Below are 21,321 nucleotides of genomic sequence, written 5' to 3' on the forward strand. Positions count from 1 at the left end.
GGGAAGAAAGAAAGAAAGAAAGAAAGAAAGAAAGAAAGAAAGAAAGAAAGAAAGAAAGAAAGAAAGAAAAGGAAGAGAAAAAGAAAGTAGAGAAGGAGGGGGAGAGAAGGAAGGAAGGAAGGAAGGAAGGAAGGAAGGAAGGAAGGAAGGAAAGAAGAAAGAGAGGAAGGAAGGAAGGAAGGAAATGAAAAGAAAGAAAGGGAGGAAGAAAAAAAGGGAGGAAGAGAGGTATAAATAAAAACGTCATCATGTGTTAGATGTTAATAATGACCCTAAATCATGTTAGCCATAAATGCCATCACTTAATTCTCTGGGAAGAGACATTTTGTATCAAGCCCTGTTGTATGGGCTTGGGACTCTGGAAAACCACCAGAGTCCATGAAAAAATGCTAACAGCAGGAGTCGTTTATTTGCAATCTCAAGCTTGGTCCTCCCTGCACTTGGTAAATGGTGATGCTAAGACTCCCCGAACACAAAATCAGAACAGCTTTTATAGTATTGAACAAGCAAGTTTAGGGAACTTCCACATAAGTAGTTACATAATTGGTTTGAGTCCACCCTAACCTCACTGCACTTTTTCTGAACTATTGGTATGTTCTGTTCCTGGAACACTTGGGCAACTCTTTTGATTTCTTGAGGGTGGGCAGGATTTTGGGCACCTGTGTTTTTTTCTCTCTCTTGGGGTTACTCTGAGGGAAGCCTAGCACAAGATGTTGGGGTCAATCTCAAATTGGAGTTACTTTGGCTCTTCATTCTCTTCTCTTCTAGAGCATCAGGGACCAATCTTGGTCCCTAATTGGCACAGTCTTCTATATTTACAGTTTGGTATTGAGATCTCAGAACTAATAGATGAACTGTGCTGATCCTCTCTTTTACAAAGGCCACCAGTCTACAATGTCCACATGTGAGTAACAAAATTAACACTACCAAAGGGCCTTATATTTTCTTCCAGCAATCCTGACTCCGTACCTCACAGCTATCTTAATTTTATACCAGATGTACTCATATGCTCCAATTTTAAGACATACTCATACCATTTGCTACATAATTAAACTTTCTGAGGTTTGTCTTCTTTACAAACATTTTAAGACAATCCTTTCTTTTTAAATCCTTTCTTACCCAGATGATACCAATTTTTCCCCAACTCCTTTCCTAATGCTTTCTGTACTACCTCCTTGTCTTTACAATTCCTTGAGTTTCTTTGTGCCTAGAGATTAAAACTGCACATTTTTCCTTCGACTTGTGGAACCATGTTATCTCAGAAAGCCTCAAGGCACCAGTGGGATGAAAAGCTTGATAGATTTTAAGGCTAAGATTAGGGCTGGTCTCATTCCTCTTACTATCTCCGTTGATTTTAAAAAAATCCTCCTTTATCTTTAAAACATAACGAGGAAGAAGCAGGTTATTACCATACCAGAGCGAAAAGAGGATGTGTCCCTGAATGCCTAAGGCAATTCAGCAATAACTTTGCCACTAATATCCACTGTGGGATTAGAGAGGGTTACTAGATATCACCAAAAGAATGTCCCACAAGATCTTATTTTGTAGCAGATTTCAACAGGGAAGCATTCTCAGGTGATGGAATCAAGCAGGAGTTCAGTCTATTTTACTGCGGTGGAGGTGGTCTGAGTGATGATGTAGATTTCCTCCAGGTGACTGTCAGGCTGTCGTTGAACTTTATCCATTAGGGTGTGCAGCAGCAGCAGCAGCAGCAGCAGGGTCTCTCAGTGGCTCCAAGCGACAGTCACACCTCGTGCTGAGCTGCAAATTCCTACACAACCTGGTTAAGGACACATGGCATAGGCTTGGCAGGCTGTGACCCCACTAGATTTTAAAACTATTTAGACAATAAACATAGTTGTGCTGGTAGCTTTAGTGTGGTCTTTTTTGTAAACATTAGGGTAAATGCCCAAAAGTGGGATTGCTGGGTCATAGGGGAGTTCTATGTGAAGTCTTTTGAGGAACCTCCATACTGCTTTCCAAAGTGGTTGAACAAGTTTACATTCCCACCAACAATGAAGTAAGGTTCCTTTCTGTCCACATCCCCTCCAGCATCTGTTGTTGTTAGAGTTCTTGATTTTTGCTGTTCTAACTGTAGTGAGGTGATATCTCAATGTTGTTTTGATTTGCATTTCTTTTATGGCTAAGGATGTTGAACATTTCTTCATGTGTCTATTGGCCATCCTTCTTTCTTCTTCAGAGAAGCTTCTCTTTAAGTCTTTCGCCCACTTACTTATTGGGCAGTTGTTTCTTTGAGGATTTGTTGTTGGGTGGTTTAATTTTTTGAGTTCCAAGTATATTTTAGATATGAGACCCTTGTCCGTTGTAAGGCTAGTAAAGATCTTCTCCCAGTCCGTGGGCTTTCTATTGATCTTGCTAGCTATGTCATTTGCCCTGCAGAAGCTCTGCAACCTTATACAATCCCATTTGTCCAACCTTTCTTTGATTTGTTGTGTTTCCAGGTCTCTATTCAGAAAATTTCGGCCTGAGCCAAGGAGACCTAGGGAAGATATGGAACCAACCCAGATGGCCCTCAATAGATGAATGGATCAAGAAAATGTGGTGTATATATACACAATGGAATTCTATGCCTCCATCAGAAAGAATGACATTGCCCCAGTTGTTAGGAAATGGAAAGGCTTGGAAAAAATTATATTAAGTGAAGTAAGCCAGGCCCAAAGAAACATAGGTCCCATGGTTTCCCTTATTTGCAATATCTAGTATAGGTATGAGTCAAGCGGAAAAAGTCAGAGAATGTGATGTTAGGAAAACGAACCCTCAAATATGTATTTTAATGTTTTTGTTTCTTTCATGCATGTGTTTCTAATGCATTTATAAGATTATTTCTTGGTTGCTTTGTATGTCCCTCCCCCACAGTGTAACCCCTGCTTTCACTATATTTGATGTCAGTATAACATGTGGAGGAGATGGGGACAAACAAGTCGTTTAAGGATTCAAGTGGACCTGTTGCAACAATGAGAAGTACAAAATGTCATGTCAAAACCAGCTTTACAATGTCGGAGGGGGGGGTATGATTGGGTGGGGGGGAGGGGGGAGGCTGGGAAGGGAGGTGAAGGGTAAACAAAGGAGGAGGCTGCAATGCTTGGTAAGAAATGTATGCATTATCCTGACCATGTAATTGTAACCCCTCTGTACAGTATGTTCTCAAATAAAATAAAATAAAATTTAAAAAAAAAAATAAAACTATTTAGACAATAGCCCGGGACAATTTACCAAGACGACAACTTTTTAAATTAGATAGTTCTTTTAATAAGACTAGGATTTTCTAGGCAGATATACAGGGCTCAGGCCTGTAGTATTATTTCCCATGTCTTTTCCTTCTGTCTGTTTTGCCACATTTTTAAAAAAGTGAATCTGGTCCCTTCTTCTTAAAAGGGGATGATGGGCAAAGATTCATCTTCTGTCACTTCTTCAAGCTGACTCAGGGATGTTTATCCTAGTTAGCCAGGAACCTATAACCATAGCCTATTTTACAAAGAGGTAATCAGGGTTAAATGTCATTAAGAACAATATTTTAACTTTTAACAAATGCACAGACCTTTTTTCTGGCTACAGCTGTGGAGCTTATTTAGACTTCTGGTTTGCAAAAGGATCTTTCTGGATGGCATAGGAATGTGATCTCTAGTAATCCTAACAATGCCTCAGTTACCTATGTAGGCCTTCAGACAGATATCAATAGAAACACACTCTCAGGTTTACAAAGTTTTTTCCTGAGCAGATGAATTTCATGTAGCTGGCATCAGCTCAAAATTTACTGCCAATTAGAGGTTTTGGCACATACAGGGGTTGGAATCAAAACTATCTTCCACATTTTTAAACCTTATCTTTTTAGTACTATCACAGATGACTGACGAGTTCCTGTCCCTTACAAGGTAGATAGGCATAGACAGTAGGCATGCTTACAAACTATGTTCCCATGAACTCCTGGCTCTGACCAATTTTTGAAATGCCACGCACAAATGACTCTAGGATCTGACATTATTTCTGCCATCCAAGCAGTGGCTTATGGTGTCTGGATGATCCTCCATTGTTTTCATCCCAGGAGTGTCTTCTCCACACTGGGGAAATGCCTCATTGGCATTTCCCTTAGTTAGTTGCTGAACTTGAACTCGGGGCCTGAGTGCTGTCCCTCAGTTCTACAGCTCAAGGCTATCGCTCTGCCACTTTGAGTCCTAAAGAAACTCTGCTTGCTCTTTCAGCCATCTTTTGGCTGAGTAGAATTGACAATTTCACAAGGACCTTTTTCTGCCTGGGCTGGCTTGGAACGAGTTTGCAGATCAACAATTCTCATAAAAGGCCACTCTCATCCACTTAAAAGCAACAAGGTGGTCAACATAGAAGGGTCTTTTAAGCATGTTCTTACCTGAAAAGTACTAAGAGCTAAAGTTACATCTGATAAACTTACAAGAATCCTCACTCCTTTTTGTGGGCCTGCTAGGAACTGTTACAAAAAAAAAAAAAAAAAAAACCTATGAGAGCAAACTGAAATAGGTATTAAGCAATTATTTTGTTAATCCTAATTTTTCCCTTTAGCATTTTGAGGTAAATGTTTAGAACATTTTTACTTTTAAACTTTATATACAGAAATCAATTCCTAATTTGTAATCTCCGTTTAAATATTCTATACTTTAGTTTTTAGTTGCATTTTGAAAAATCCCTTGACCTCTCAAGGCTAGGTGTCACTCATTTTCTCTTGGCTGCTTGTTTTAAAACAGATACACATTAAAACTTTTAAATTCAAATAAGAATTTTTTCTTATTGCAAAAATTACAATCACAATCACTGTACCAAGAAGCTAGACTTAACACCATTTTGCCTTAAAAAATATCCAATAGCAGAATATCATTGAGAACAAATCACATTATATAAATACACTTTGTAATCCTTTTTAAAGGCCTTCTTAATTTTAATTTTAACACATCCAAGGGACAGTTTTAGCAATGCTAATCCGATCATTACGTCATTCAGTTTTATCATCATGTTTCCAGTGTCTATCTGAAGGTAAGGTACAGAATAAAGATGAGCCACTTAGCCCTTCCTGTGTAATGGGCATGCACCCAATCCGACTCTTTAGGGTTAGATGAACTGCATTTGTGCCAGCTTGCCCTCTTTCACCATGCATGGTTCCACTGTGCATGACCAGCTGAACTACACTTCTGCATGTTCACCCTTCACTCCTAAAGATAGTTCTTCTCTTGTCTTCTAAGTTTCTCCTTGTTGTTAAGCCAGATATCTTTATTACAGTGTAAAGAGACTTATGCATTCTAAAATACTAGATTTTCTCATTTTCAAGTTAAAGAATCCTTAAAAAGCCATTTAAAACAAAGTGAAAATTCTTTAAAAAAAATTTTTGGTAATGTCCAAACCTCATAACCTTTTGAATTTTAAATTTAAACTCACCCAATTGTTACAGAATGCTGAAAATATCTATCTTCAACATATTACCAAACACATACAAAACACACTCACACAGATATTTAAGCATGCCAAAATAAAAACAACTTGTACATACATTTTCTAAAATTTTCAAACAAAAATTTAAGACAATATTTCTTTTAAACTAAGTATCTTTGTTGAGTTTCATTTTTCCAGGGCTTGCTTGTTTATGAAGGCATTTCTCCAATTAGTCTTTTGAATCCCTTCTGTTGGAGGAATGCTGGAAGGATGGTCACCTGAAACTAAACTGGCCTGATTTTTATCCAATTTTATACAAGAGCACTTTACATTGTCAGGACTAGCTGAAAAGTGAAACCCAGCCACACAGCCTTCTCTGTGATTGAGCTCAGCTGGAGGCTGGAGCTTTTATTTCCCCAGAGATGTTCAAATAAATAAAAAAAACACAAAAACCAAAAACACACATTAAAGCTCGTACCAATTCTAAAACAGAACTAGACAACTCAGCACCCAAAGGCTGAGTTTATCCCTACCAGAACTCTGTGCCGTTCTCACTCAGCAAGCGGAATCCAGAGTGTGCTACTCTCACTCAGAACTTCCCTACCTCAGGAAACAGAACAGAGAACAATCAGGTCTCAGTGAATGGGGTGATGTCTCACCAACGTTTGTTGACCCAGGGGCCTTCCAAAGTGGAAGAGAAGTCCCAGTCATTTTGGAGCAAGGGAAATAAGTCCCTAGGGGCCATCCTCTCAGACTGACGGATTCTCCCCCATATTCAGACCCTCCTGGGCCAAGGCCAACGGATAAGATAAACTCCAAATGACAAACAGAACACTCAACACAAAGAATTTACAAAGACACACTTCATCATTGTAAATTGTAAACAAGAAAGTGCCAAACTACAGATGGAGCGTTTCCCCCAAAATGGAAAACTTCCCAATACAGATGGAAAACTTCCCAAAAAATGTCTGCATGAAAGTGCCCGACTACAGACAGAAAATTTCCCAAAAATGTCTGTACTAAACAGCAATCTACCAAGAGGTGTCTGGGGACATCTTCTCACAGACCCCGTTGGCAGTCTTATAGCGCGTCTACCAAGAGTCCTAGCCAACCAGAATACAGACCCTGTGGGAAACCAGAATTACAGATACAGAAATTACAGGCAACCAAATATACAGAACAGCAGTGCCTTGACATAACAGCTGTTTTTTTTTTTTTTGAGTCTCTGTGGTGGGGCGTCTGGATGGTTTTATGAGGGGGATTCCACATGAACCCCCAGAAATGTTGTACAGACTTGAGACCCCCGAAAGACCCCCAGAGACCAAGACCAATATGAACAGCATAAGAGTCCTTTATTTACAAGCTCAAGCTGGTCCTCTGTGCACTCACTAACCAGTGATAATAAGAATCCCTGAGCACAAAATCAGCACAGTTTTATAGTACTGAACAAACAAATTTAGCGAATTTGCACACAAGCAGTTACATGATTGGTTTGAGTCCACCCGAACCACACTGCCTTTTCTCTGAACTATTGGTATGTACTGTTCCTGGAACACTTGGGAAACTGTTTTGATTTCTTAAGGGTGGGCAGGGTTGGTGGCAACCTGTGTTTTTTTTTCTCTCTCTCTTGGTATTACTTTGAGGGAAGCCTAGCACAAGATGGTAGGGTTAATCTTAAATTAGAGTTACTATGGCTCATCAGCCTGAATAAACCATAGCATACCATATGCAAAGCTTTGGTAAAACACAAGTCTGGCTTACACTGTTGGACCAATAGGAGTGTATGTCTACTGCTGTTGCAGGTGTGTCTTAAGGTGTGTGGAGTTTTTCATCCTGATGATCTTGCAATTATGAAATTGACTAACTACACAATTACCTGGGCAGATCCCTGTTGAGACTTTTAATATTAAGTCACAGGTTAACAAAAAACAATATTTAAAATGAAATATATTGAACAACCAGACATGGTGAACAAAATAATTTTTACCTGATTCAGTGTATTTTTTACATGCTATATCACATGTACAAGTTCTTCATTCCCTTCTGTGTCATTATGTTGTCTTTCCTTATTTTGGTTTTGTTTTCAGAACCATGGTATAAGAGGGCATTTCTTAGATTTTTGTCTTCTAGTCTTCAGAAAGTCTACAGTTAAATAGGCTTAAGTTCCTTTTGTTAGAAAATTAAAAGCACATTGGGTGGGGTCTTTATCATAATTTTGTTATGATCTAAAATATGTTTTTATTTCTGGCATTTTATCTGTATAATCTCATTTCAATCTTTTCTAAAGGACACTTTAGTGGAAGGAGGAAATTCAAAATGGATTCTGTTAGAGAATTTCTTTTTTCTTTTTTTTTGGGGGGGTCCAGTCATGGGGCCTGAACTCTGGGCCTGGGCATTGTACCTCAGGTCTTCAGCTCAAGGCTAGTGCTCTACCACTTGAACCACAGCGCCACTTCTGGCTTTTTTCTTTTTTGCTTATGCGGTGCTGAGGAATCGAACCCAAGGCCTCATGCATGCAAGGCAAGCACTCTTCCACTGAGCCACCTTCCCAGCCCCCTGGTAGAGAATTTCTGTTGCTAAAAACTCTGGTACATAGTAAAGTAAGCAAATCCAAAATTATTTATTACGGAGATGAGTTGAAAGTCATCTAATACCCTTTCCTCAACGAAAAGAGAGGATTTAAAATAACTAATATTTTTTAAAGTTAATGAGCACAAATATGCACGAATTTTCTAGAAATAAAATGATCATTCATGAAACCTTACTGATACTTCAAAGAATGGTTTCCAATAAGAGGAATCACCTTCATACATTTTCACACAATGTGTATCTGCCTGATAACAGAACCCCAAACTAGAATAAGGCATCTAATAGCTGTCTAATTTTTGTTGCCTTTTTGCAATACTGCTTTCTTATCCTATTGATTAGTATGAATTCTATGGCCAGTACAATATCACATATGTAATAACAGTTACTAGATTTGGACCTTCATGGATGAGATGGTGTGGGTTTCTGGTGGAGCCCTCTATGGTTTAAAGGGGGAGTTGGTATTGGCACAGTCCCTGTAGTGGAGCATGGTGAGTCTTAGGGGGTGAAGACCAGTCTGTGTAGGGCTTTGAGACCGCAGGGAGGAGACAGGAAGTACTAGACTTGTTAGGGGCCTGGTCTCTTGTAGAGTAGGCGGTACTTTAGTAAGAAGGCTGGGTCACAGGGCTGGAGGCTGATTGGGGCAGAGCTTTGAGAAGGAAGAACAAAGCTACAAAGGAGGAGGTTACTTAGAGGAAGAGTTCTGGGTGAGCATTGTGAGCCCTTGTGGGATATGTAGGATGAGGTTTCCCATAAGGCAGGGCAGTGAATGTAGGCAAGAGGCTGACAGAATGTGGGGATTCTGGTGCAGGAATGCGGAGCTATGAGGGAGGAGGCTTTTCAAGGTCTGGCTTTGAGAGGTCAGGGTGGTAAAAGGAAGACATGGACTATTAAGGGGCGGGGTTTCTGGTGGAGAACGGCAGGCCTTTGGAGAGTATGTTCGGGTGGAAGTGGGGTTTCCTGCAGAGAAGAGTGCAGTCACAATGTATGGAGGAGATTTTCAGAAACAGAGCTTTGTGAGAGCACTGATAGGATCCAGTGCACCAGAATGGTTAAGATGGGGTTTCTGGTATAGTCAATCACCACTTTGAAAAGAGGAGTAATGTTGGGTGGGGATTTCAGTGTTGCAAGGCAGGCCATGGTCTTTGTACAGGGTTTCCAGTAGGGCAAAGCAACCTTCAAAAAGGGAATACGGAGGGACAGGGATTTACAGTTGAGCCTGGTGCGGCTTCCAGATGGAGGCCAACTGGTGCAGTTCTTTCTAGTGGAGCAATGTGGGTGTTGAGAGATGGGATAGTGTGTTGGGGGTATTCTAGTGGGGTTTTTCTGGAGCAAGGCAGGGCTTGGAGCCATGGGGCTAGTTGGAGGAGGGGCTTTGAGAAGGAGTGGAAGGGATACAAAGGTGTAGATAATTATGGGCAGGGTATCTGGTGGGGTAGAGTGTGGATCTGAGGGAGGAGCCAATAGGGGTCGGGTTCATCTGAGGAGTAAGGCAGGGCATTGAGAGAACACTTGTGGGAGGTGGAGAGGCTTGTGGTGGAACAGGGCTGGCTTTCCAGGCAGGAGATGGGCTGTGTAGAAGCTTCTAGCCAAGCAAGGTGAGGCTTCAAGGGCAGTTATAGGGAGGTGAAGGGTTTTTGGTATTGCATGATGGGTTTTGTGAGAAGAAGTAGGTTCAAGGCTGGGTTTGAAAGTTTAGTCCACTTAGAAGTAGGATAGTTATGGGCAGAGGTTCTGATGAAAACAGGAGAGGCTCGAGGGAGAAGGCTAGTTGGTATGAAAGGGAAGGGAGGAGCTTGGATGTACTACGAAAGGGGAGCAATGCGACTATGAGGGACTAGAGTAGTTAGGATGGGGTATCTGTGAGGTCGCAAGATGGTTTATTGCTGTCATCAAAATGGTGATTTAAGCAATGTGTCTTTACCATTGGATGCATCAATGTTAAAACATATCTAAGAATGTGAAGCACTACTATACAGACCCTGAAGAAACTCAGACGGATCTGTGAAATTATGTTGGAATAAAATTAATGACTAATTACAGTAGGAATTGATTTTCACTCGGCCCATAAATACTTTCCAGAAGAAAAGGCTACATTGAAAAATAAACAATTAAAAGGAAGCAGGCAGGCAGACCTTGAAGTAAACATTATCCAATGAACAACAGGTATGGAGGAATGATTGCAATCTTCTTTTACCTAAGTTACAGTTACTGACCTATATTCTTCCCTAATGCCAAATCAAAAAGCCATGAAAATGCAGTAATTATTTTCAAGGCCTTAGACTTTACAGAAAGAATTCAATACATGTAGTTCTAGAAAGTATAAAGATAGATGTCGTAGCTAAAGATTGAAGAAAATATCCCCATCTCTGGCCCTCCAGGGTGAGAAAGGTTAAGCCAAAGCATAATGAGAATGGACAGAAGTACAGTAGTGCATACCAGTAGTTCCCAAGATACAATGATGAATGTACTGGGGGAGAAAATCAACAAGATCATCACAGGACTTAGCACTGGAGAGTAGAGAAAAGGGCAGTGAAAATTCAAGGAGAATTACAAAGGATGCCCTTGCATATTTGGCAGTAGAGCACATCGCATTGAGGTCTAAAGTACGTGTAGGTATTATAGGAAACTACCTGTGCTCATAAGGTGTCACAAGAAGTGATGAACTTACGATTTACAGGACATTGAATAATCATAAAAGTCTTGCTTTAGTAGTGAAGAGTTAAACCTTGATAAACTCTGTTTTGAAACACCTAACAAACTATAAAACCAAGACAAGAAGATTCAAAATGTGTATGTTACTTGACTGTTTGCAATAGTAGAGATAAAAGAATGTCAAATCACATAATGTGGATGCAAAAGGATAACATTATTAAGGTAATCTTTAAACAATACACATTTTATGTGAATAGTCCTGATTATAAATGATTTGTTTTCCTTACAGATTTTGGATGCACAAAAACAACAAAAAACAAAAACTAATCAAAGCAAAAGACACTTGGCAATAGAGCTGGCTGCCAGTGCCTTATCCTTATTTCTAGATAGTCATGAGCCTGAGATTGGAAGATCATAGTTCACCGATGGCTGGGGTAGCAATCCATGAGACATTTATGTTCAATTGTTCAATCAAAGACAGATTGAAACTTTGGATCAAATAGTACAGACTCAGTCAGTCATTAGTGAAAAAACCAAGCAAGAGTTTGAGGCTCCAAGTCAAGTTTCATTACTGTGTGGCGTGCGTGCGCACGCGCAGACACACACACACACACACACACACACACACACACACACACACACACACACAAATGGAATGAGAGAGGAAGAGGGAGAAAAAAGGGAATATTAAGAGTTTAAAATGTGACCCTGTCTGCCAGGACTATCCTAAGCATATATTAATAAAAATGAAGGAAACCATGGAACCTAGGTTCCATGACTATTTTCGCCAAGTCTTTCCATTTTCTTAAGAAAGGGGCTGTGTCATTCTTTCTGATAGACACATAAAATTTCATTGTGTATATATACCACCTTTTCTTGAACTATTCATATATAGAATGGCTTCTAGTTTGGTTCAATATCTTAGATATGGTAATAATCCTTCCAAAAACATAGTTGTAGATTTAGTGTGTTTTAGCTTGAGATCATTTCCACAAATGCCCAGGAGTGGGATTGCTGGCTCCAGAGCTATGCACATTTGACCTTACAAAAATGATGCTAATTGAAATGAACTCCAAGGTATGGAAACAAGTCATTTTTTTCAGATGTCAAACTTGATATCTCTAAAGTAGTGTATCTAGATCTTATTTTATTTCATTTGTCTTTTTCAATTGGTTTATCCCTGGCAATCTCTGTCTTAATTCTGGTACCTTCCATTTTGTATATACATTTATCTGATTTTGAGAAGGAAAGGAAAAACATAGTGATGAAAGAAGTACAAAGAGCGACCCACTGCAACAATGATATTCACAAGACACTATGTCAGAAATGAACTTGACAACCTTGGGGTGGGGAGAGGGGTAGGGGGTGGGGAGAGGGGTAGGAGTTGGGAAAGAATATGATAATAACAATTGAGTGGGTAACAATATTCAACAAGGAATTTACCTTACTCATGTAACTCTACCCACTCTGTAAAGTATCTTTGAAATAAAATAAAATTTAAAAATTGAACCTATCCTAAAAATAATATCCTTTTCAAGATCATACATCTCTCACAGTACTTGTGAGAGATTCTAGAGTCAAACTGTTAGACCTGAAAAGGGATAGATTGGGAAGCCATCTCAAACAGCTTTGCTCTGGGAAGTCAAGGGAAGAAAGGGGTATGAGTTATTACCTCAAGGGTATTTAAATTAGAGCTGTTGGACACTAAAAGATTAAGACTTTGGAGACAAGATGGATGTCTGTGCTATAGTTGTAATGATTCTTGCTCCCTTCTTCTCCCTAACAATAAGGGATTCAATTATTACTATGTTTACAAACAATACGTCATGTCAATAATTATAACCACAAACTAGATTGATGCCTTAGTTTGTGGACCTACCTGTAGCCACTGACCACCCCCCTATAGTAGAATGAATATAAAGTCTGTTAAGCAGGATTTGGGGATCCAGAAGCTGGTAATGTGGCTTTGGGTCCTCTGGTGTCTTCATTCCTGTCACTTCTGTGATTTCTCAGTTCTTTGGCCAGGTATTCCATCATATTTGCTGTCCCAAGGTTGCGGTTAATGACAGTACTGATATTCTGAATACGTCAAAACAAACCACATAAAAATACTTCCTCAAAGAAGATTGACAAATGTATAGGATCACCTGGAAAGATACCAAACATCAGCAGTCAACCTGTGATCCTCTAGCAAGAAAGTGCAATTCAGGACTATCTTTACTTCTGATAATATAAGAGATGGATAATTGTCCCTTTTGTATATTTGGTATTTGGTATTGCATATATTTTCAGAAACACATATACATTGTGACATAATGTTATTTATTTCATAGGTCAGACCACGTCATTGGAGTGATGACCCATTTGCCTGAATTACACTTAGGTGAGTGTGAATTGCCTAATTACAACAATTTCTCCATGAAACCCAGCAACACAGAATGAAGTATCAGGGTCAGGCCATTCCATACCTGTGAGGATTTATACCTAGATTAGAGTAATATACACCTCTCAGCACTCATGGCACATTCGCGTGTTATAATTGTCATCAGATCAGAAACGTGCTAGAGCTTAAAGTAGAATGATGGGCAATACATTTTCAATGCAATAGTGATGATCACCCCTGCAAATATTCTCAGTGGAGAATCTTTCCTATACATTTTACTGACTTAACTTCTACTTTGTGCTTTACCATTATCAAGCAGGGTCACACTGTATTGAGCTACAATACTGCAGCAACCTCAGCTGCCTTTGAATGTTACCTCCAATCTTGGTACTAAGGTCAACACTGCAACTCTAACCACATAGTTAGTGGACACCCGAACTTTTCAAGCCTGGTTAACAATTGAGCTATCACTGCTCATTGCCAGTGTTAAAGATCTCACTCTTTAGATTTATTGTTTATCTTCTTATATTTCCAACACTGCCTTAGATGTTGGTTTTTGAAGTAGAACTTTTAGTTTGCATCTGATTTATGGGGGTGTTAGTAATGCCAGTTGAACTGCATATATTATAATGTAAGTAATTTGATGTTTTCACACGTGAATTAAATTTTGGTAATTGAGGAAGTGAATACACATCACTCACAAAAGTTTCTTTGTGTGTATTGGTATTGCTATATTGTGAACTTCCTAAACGCCATCGATGGAAGCACATGTCCTTAATTCCATCATTTCTGTCACTGAGACAAGGCTTGAAAGGTCCAGACCATTTGGCACCTCATAGTAAGAACCTTTCTACAAAGAAGGGGGAGAGAATAGCAAAAAGAGCAAATTAATCTTCCAACAGTTTTGTTACATATTCATTATGCTTAGCCATTAAGACCACCATAATAGTATTGTTTATGACTTCTTACCTACTCTTTTCTGTTCTGAGCAGTTTTATTTATGGATCTTTAAGAAATCATAAAAGAATAACATAAGAAATCTATATAAATCATATAAGAAATCACAAAAAATAGTCTGTTAGCTATATATAATCCCAAAGACATAATTTCAGGAAAGTATGAAGCACATAAAATGTAACGTAATGACTCTTTATTGAAAACTTCAGCAGTTGTAGTTTATTTTTCTGATAACAAAGTTTATAAAGTTAGTTACAATAGTATTCCAAATGGAACACAGAACTAGAAACATGAAGGGTAGCACTAAAGAATATTACTGCTACCATTCAAAGTGAAATTTAGGCAAAACTACTTCAGAGTAAAAGCCACAGGACAGCCCCATCATTACTTTCATTGTTCATATGAAGAAAAGACCTTTTTTGTAGTAGGCAAATTTTCACAGATATTAACATCAATTGGGTATATATTTCTTAAGGCATTCAGGAAGGATGCTCTGACCATGTTAATTGAAGCTGACTTCTCTGGGACCTACTACAGAATGCACAGACACTATTCCAAGCACTGCACCTGCATTAGGGTAATTGTAGTGCTTATGAGTGTTTTTCAAGTTAGAAAATGAATTAAATATTTTATTAAAAACAGAAGTAAGCAACAAGGTGAAGCAAATTTCCCAAATACCCAAGACTGATCAGTTCTAGACACATAATTCAAATCCAGTTTTACACCAGGCATATCTGAGGATATTCTTTGTCATATTCATTAACTTTCAAGAGCTATGGAGCAGATGAACCCTCATTATCTTTCTATAATGGCAATAACAATGCTTCAGAATATAGATAGTTTTAAAAGAAAAGGGTGTGGCTAATGAAAGTGTAAGTGATTTTTAAACCAAACAAAGATCAGTTTAATTTCTCATGAAATACATGAATGAAAATCATTCAGCTTCCACTTTTCATTACTCCTGGAGTAATTGCTTAAGGAGACCAATTCTATGTCAAAGACACTTGTGCTGATAAACACAGGCTTTTATCATGAAGTACCATGAATACACAGTGAATAGTTTGTTATGGATATATAATCCAAAAGAAATAATTTAGTGGAGGTTCCAGGAAGATGGCAGAGGAGAAGGTAGAGACTAAACAAGTTCTCCCAGAGAAAGCAGTTTTAGAGTTCCAGCAAACAGTCCTAAGCCAGAGAACCACACCAAGTGTGCCTTCAAAGGACAGAGAGTTAGGCCACAGAGGGACAATAAAGGCAAGGAGACAGCTCTGAGCACTTGCCAGCAGCTGCAGCTGCGGCAGCAGCAGCAGTGGCGGCGGCGGCGGCCGTACCTTCCATATCTGAATCACAGAGAGTCTGGGATGAAGGAGCCAGACACAGAGGACAAGCGAATTCTACTCATCACCAGCAACAACCAACAAGGAGCGGAAATCTTCATCCTTCACTTCGCAGACCAGAGACGACCCAGGAACCAAGACTCGGTGTGAGTAGAAGCCTGACGTCCTCACTCCTTCTCAGGGAGCAGAAGAGGGAAGGCCACCCCTCCGCCCCAGTACTGCAGATTTCCATCTTGGATACCGACAAAGCTCGGCAGAGCTGCTAGCACCAACTCAGGCCTTGGAAGTAAACTAGAGTCATTTAGCAGGTCACAGGAGCCTAACCTGACCTGCCAGACTCAGCTCTACCCAGGGAAAAGTCACCCAGCTCTGGCGCCAGCCCCAGGAGTGGCTTTCTTCACCGGGTAATCAGAGGCAGAGGCTGCCCCTCCCTTTAGCAGCCTCAACAATCAATTGAAATTCATTGAACAGAAACCCTGAGAATGGCTCCAGGCTGGGGTCTGTGAGTTTCTCACAAACCAGCCCCCAGGAAAAGCTGCTGTTTGCTAAAAGGCCTCAACTCTACCCAGAACCTAGCCTCATCAGAACATCTCCAAACTTGAGGAAAAAGCCATCTCCCTCTTTTGTGATACTCAAAGCAGAACTGCCTCCCATTGAGCTAACCTGGGAGGAGGAACGCAAACCTTTGAGGAAAGCAGAGCATTTTTCTGCCTGTTCAAACAAACTGACTTAAGAAACCAACCAAGCCACAGGAACACAAGCAGACCAGAGACTCCAACAAGAGGCTGGTTAAGGGCACAAGGGAGTACAGGATTATTCCCACCCCTCCCCCAAAAAATCAAAGAACTATTTTTTTTGTACCCTTTATTAAAAATTTTTTTCTAATTTTTTTTAATCTTTAATTTTTACTTTTTGAAAAAAATTGTTTTCTAGTAATTTTTTTTCCTCTTAGAATTTTATTTTAGGGGTATAAGTGTGTGTGCGTTTTTCTTGTTTTTCTTTCTTTTTTTGTTTGTTTTTGTTTTTTATTTTTGCTTTTTGTTTAGCTCTACTGAACTTCTGATCGTTTTTCTTTCTTTCTCATCCTTTTCACCTTTTCTTCTCTTTCATTCTTCTTTACGTGACTTAACTGTTGTTCTACACATTCTCAGATAAACCCATGGTCAATTATTAGACCTTATCCCCCATTGTGTACACACTTAATCCACAAATTTATTACTCAGTTCAAAACCTCTGAGACTTAAATTCCTTAAAAGCAGTACTACCTCTTTATACCTATATAATATTTTAAGTATCTTTATTTTTAATTTTTTCACATCTCCTTTATATCCCTCCCCTTCTCTCATTATATTCACATTCTCCTCTGAATAGTTTGTTTTTGTACATGTATAATATTTCTAATTTTTACCTTTCTAATTTTTTTGGTCTCTTTTTGTTCCCTGTCTCTTTCTTCTTTTGATTCTCTCTCCCTACTCTCATCCTATCCAACCTATTTCCTGCTTTGAGATTAGGACTTAGTTAACACTCCCTGTGCCTTCCCACATCACACTCTATTCCTATTTTTTACCCACAACTCTTCCTAAACCTAATAATTTCTGGTTTACCAAATTCTTCTTTGCGGTTCGTAGCCTATTAATATATAGTTGTTCAATGTTGAATAGATGTATCTGTTGAACTAGATTGTATCTGCAGACTATTGACTGTGCAAATACAGACTTTGGTTGATACTTGCTTTAAGTTTGTGTTCTAGCACAAAACTGGTGTTAATTTCGTCCCAAATAGGCAGGGTAAGCCAGAAAAACACAAGAAAAATGGCATGCCCACGTATCACAACTCCCACTCAAGAACAGGGGACAGAACAGATAATGAATAATCCAGAGGAGAGTCCCCAAATAGCTCTACAAACACTGCTGGCAAACATGATAAATGAAAAGATTGAAAACATACAAAGGACTCTGTATGAGCGTGATAGGGAGACAAAGGAGGCAATCCAAAGGTTTATACAGGAATATCATGAGCGAGAGGAAGCTAGTCACAAACTGATACAGGATTTGCATGAGTAGCTTGAGAATACTCAAAGAGAAAGGCAGGAATGGCATGAGCAGGCTGAGAACACTCAAAGTGAACTATAGGAATGGCATGAATGGGAGGAAGCTAAGCAAAGAGCAATACAGGAATTGAGAGAGCAGGATGAGAATACACAAAGATCACTAAAGGCATTCATGGAATCCATTAAGAAAGAACTGAAGGAAGTCAGGGAGAACACAAAGGGAATGCTGACTGGAGCCCAACAGATGGAATGGGAGTGCAAGGAAACCATAAACAATCAACTAAGTGATTTGAGAATAAACACCAAACACAAAATTAAGGAAGCAAAGAAGTCAGTACAAGATCTAAAACAAAGCTTCAACAAAGAATTTGAAGCCATCAAAGCTGACCAACTAGAAGGAAAAGAAATAAAAAAACAAAGTAGAAAGCCTTGACAGCAGGTTAGACCATGCAGAAGATTGAATCTCGGGGATTGAAGACAGCATAGATATTATAGAGAAAGAACATACAACAATCCAAGACAAGTCCAAGAAATACGATAGATCTATCCAACACTTGGAAGACACCATCAGAAGGCTTAATCTAAGGATAATGGGTGTAGAGTAGCACCTAGAAAGAGAAGTTAATGGTCTAGGAAATTTGTTTAACAGGATCCTAGCAGAGAATATGCAAATATGAAAAAGATAGGCCTATTCAGATACAAGAAGCTTTTAGAACTCGAAATAGACAAGACCAGAATAGGACATCCCACTGTCACATTATAATCCACACAGGATCAACTCAGAACAAGGAAAAGATCCTTAAAGCTGTCAAGGAGAAAAAGACTAATCACCTATAAAGGAAACCAATTAGAATCACCTCAGATTTCTCAGCTGAGACAATGAAAGCAAGAAGAACCGGGAATGATGTATACCATGCCCTAAAAACCAAAAAAGCTATCAACCAAGAATACTGTACCCAGCTAAACTCTCCTTCATAACTGAGGGCCAAATAAAAACCTTCCATAACAAAGAAAAATTGAAACAATACATCTCCACCAAACCAGCCCTACAAAAGATTCTTAAAGATGTCCTACACATAGAAAACCAACAAGACCACAATAAATGCCAATGAACTGCACCCAAACTGAGAATCCAAGAACCATAGGAAGAACACAGTTTTCACAGCCCCCAAGAAGTTGGATAACATGGTAGGAACTTCCAAATACCTCTCAGTCCTATCTCTTAACATTAACGGACTCAACTCTCCATTTAAGCAACATAGACTGTCGAGTTGGATTAAAAAACAAGATCCTTCTATCTGCTGCCTTCAGGAGTCACACCTTGCCCATCAAAACAAACACATTTTCAATGTGAAAGGCTGGAACGAAATCTAACAATGAAATGGCCCCCTTAAACATGCGGTAGTTGCAATCCTAATATCAGATAAAATAGACTTCAAATTAAAATATGTGAGAAGAGATAAAGAAGTTCGCTGCATACTAATTAAGGGATCTCTCCTTCAGGAGGATGTTACCATTCTAAATATCTATTCGCCAAACAACAGAGCACCCAAATTTATCCAAGAAACACTACTTTCCCTCAAATCCCGCATAGATCCGAAGACATTAATTGTTGGGGATTTTAACACACCACTCTCCCAACTAGATAGATCAACTCGGCAAAAACTCAACAGAGAAACTGCAGATCTAAACAACTGCATAGATCAACTAGATTTAACAGACATCTACCGAATATTTCACCCAACAGCATCGGATTACATATTCTTCTCAGCAGCACATGGAACATTTTCTAAAATAGACCACATTTTAGGCCACAAAGCAAACTTGTCCATATTCAGAAACATTGAGGTAATACCTTGCATTCTCTATGACCACAAGGGAATAAATTTAGAACTCAACACTAAAAGCCACCAAAAATTTCCAGTAACACATGGAGGCGGAACAACACGCTGCTGAATCATGAGTGGGTCCTGGAAGAGATTAGAAAGGAAATCCAAATGTTCGTGCTATTCAACAAAAATGAGCACACAAATTACTAGCTACTCTGGGACACAGCAAAGGCAGTATTCAGAGTCAACTTTATAGCTCTGAGTTCCTATATCAACAAATTGGAGAGATCTGAAACCAACAATATAATGAGACATTTGAACCTCCTTGAAAAAGAGAAGCAAGATAAACCACAATCCAGTAGACGGAAAGAAATAATTAAAATTAAATCAGAATTAAATGAATTAGAATCCAAAAAAACTATAGAAAGAATCAAAAAAACAAGAATTGGTTCTTCAAAAAAATTAACATAATTGACAGACTCTTAGCAAATCTTATCAGAAAAAGAAGAGAACACACCCAAATAAACAAACTCAGAGATGAAAATGGAAATATCACCACAGAAAAAAACAAGGTTCAGAACATTATAAGGGAATACTTCTCAAAACTTTATGGTTTTGTTTGAGAACTTGACAGAAATGGACCTTTTCCTAGCAAATATTGACATGCCAAAACTAAACCAAAATGAGTTAAACCATCTTAACAGGCCCATATCAAGCATTGAAACAGAAACAGCAATAAGAGACCTCCCAGCTAAGAAAAGTCCAGGACCAGATGGTTTTACAGCGAAATTCTACGAGTCCTTCAAACCTGAGCGCACACCAATACTCCTCCAACTCTTCAATGAAATTGAAAGAGAAAGTTCACTACCGAACACATTCTATGAAGCCATCATCACCCTGATCCCAAAACCAGGCAGGGACTCATCATAGAAAGAGAACTATAGACCCATTTCATTGATGAACATTGATGTAAAACTTCTCAACAAAATTTTGGCCAATCGACTTCAACAATTCATCCAAAAAATTATACACCATGATCAAACAGGATTCAGATCAGGGATGCAAAGCTGGTTCAATATACGCAAATCAATTAATATTATTCATCACATCAACAGGAACAAGAATAAGAACCACATGGTTATCTCAATAGATGCAGAAAAAGCATTCGATAAGATCCAACTCCCCTTTATGATGAAGGTTTTGGAAAAATTAGGAATCCATGGAACATTCCTCAATACAATAAAGGCTGTATATGACAAAACTACAACCAGCATTATACTTAATGGTGAAAAACTAAAGCCATTTTCTTTTAACTCAGGAATAAGATAAGGATGTCCACTCTCTCCACTTCTCTTCAACCTTGTATTAGAATGCCTAGCTACAGCAACAAGAAAAGATGCAGACATAAAGTGGTTCCAAATAGGGAAAGAAGAAATAAAACTCTCCCTCTTTGCAGATGACATGATCTTGTATTTAAAGAATCCCATGGACTCCATTCCCAAATTACTCAAGCTGATTCAATACTTTGGCAAAGTAGCAGGGAGTAAAATTAAGCCCCCAAAATCAATGGCTTTTCTGTATGACAACAATGGGAAAATGTGGCTGAAATTAGGAAAGCAACTCCATTTGTAATAGCCCCACAAAAAATAAAATACCTAGGAATTTACTTAACCAAAGAAGTGAAGGTCCTCTATGATGAAAACTTTAAGAACTTGAAAAAGGAAATCAAAACAGCACTTAGAAAATGCTTTGATATACACATATTATAGGATATCTTCAACATATTTTAACTGTTCTGAAAATCAATATGGAGCTCCCTCATTAAAACAAAAACACAATGCCACAAAATTAAGATTATGTATATATCCCAAAATATTTAACAATGATGCAGGAGAAACAATCACTTCTCTTATATAACAGAATATGTTTATAGCTATGAATAGCGCATTTTCTTTATTCCTTCTTTCTTGTGCATCTAGATTGATTGCTCAACTTGGTTGCTATGAATATTGCTGCCATGATCATGGATGTTCATGTTGACTTGTATTCCTTCAATATGTATCCAAGTTGCCATAAAGGTCATTAACATATGTGTCTTTTTGGTATTAT

The sequence above is a fragment of the Dipodomys spectabilis genome, unplaced genomic scaffold (genome assembly GCF_019054845.1).
Source record: "Dipodomys spectabilis isolate Male_0828 unplaced genomic scaffold, ASM1905484v1 ptg000284l, whole genome shotgun sequence".
In the NCBI taxonomy this organism is placed as follows: domain Eukaryota; kingdom Metazoa; phylum Chordata; class Mammalia; order Rodentia; family Heteromyidae; genus Dipodomys; species Dipodomys spectabilis.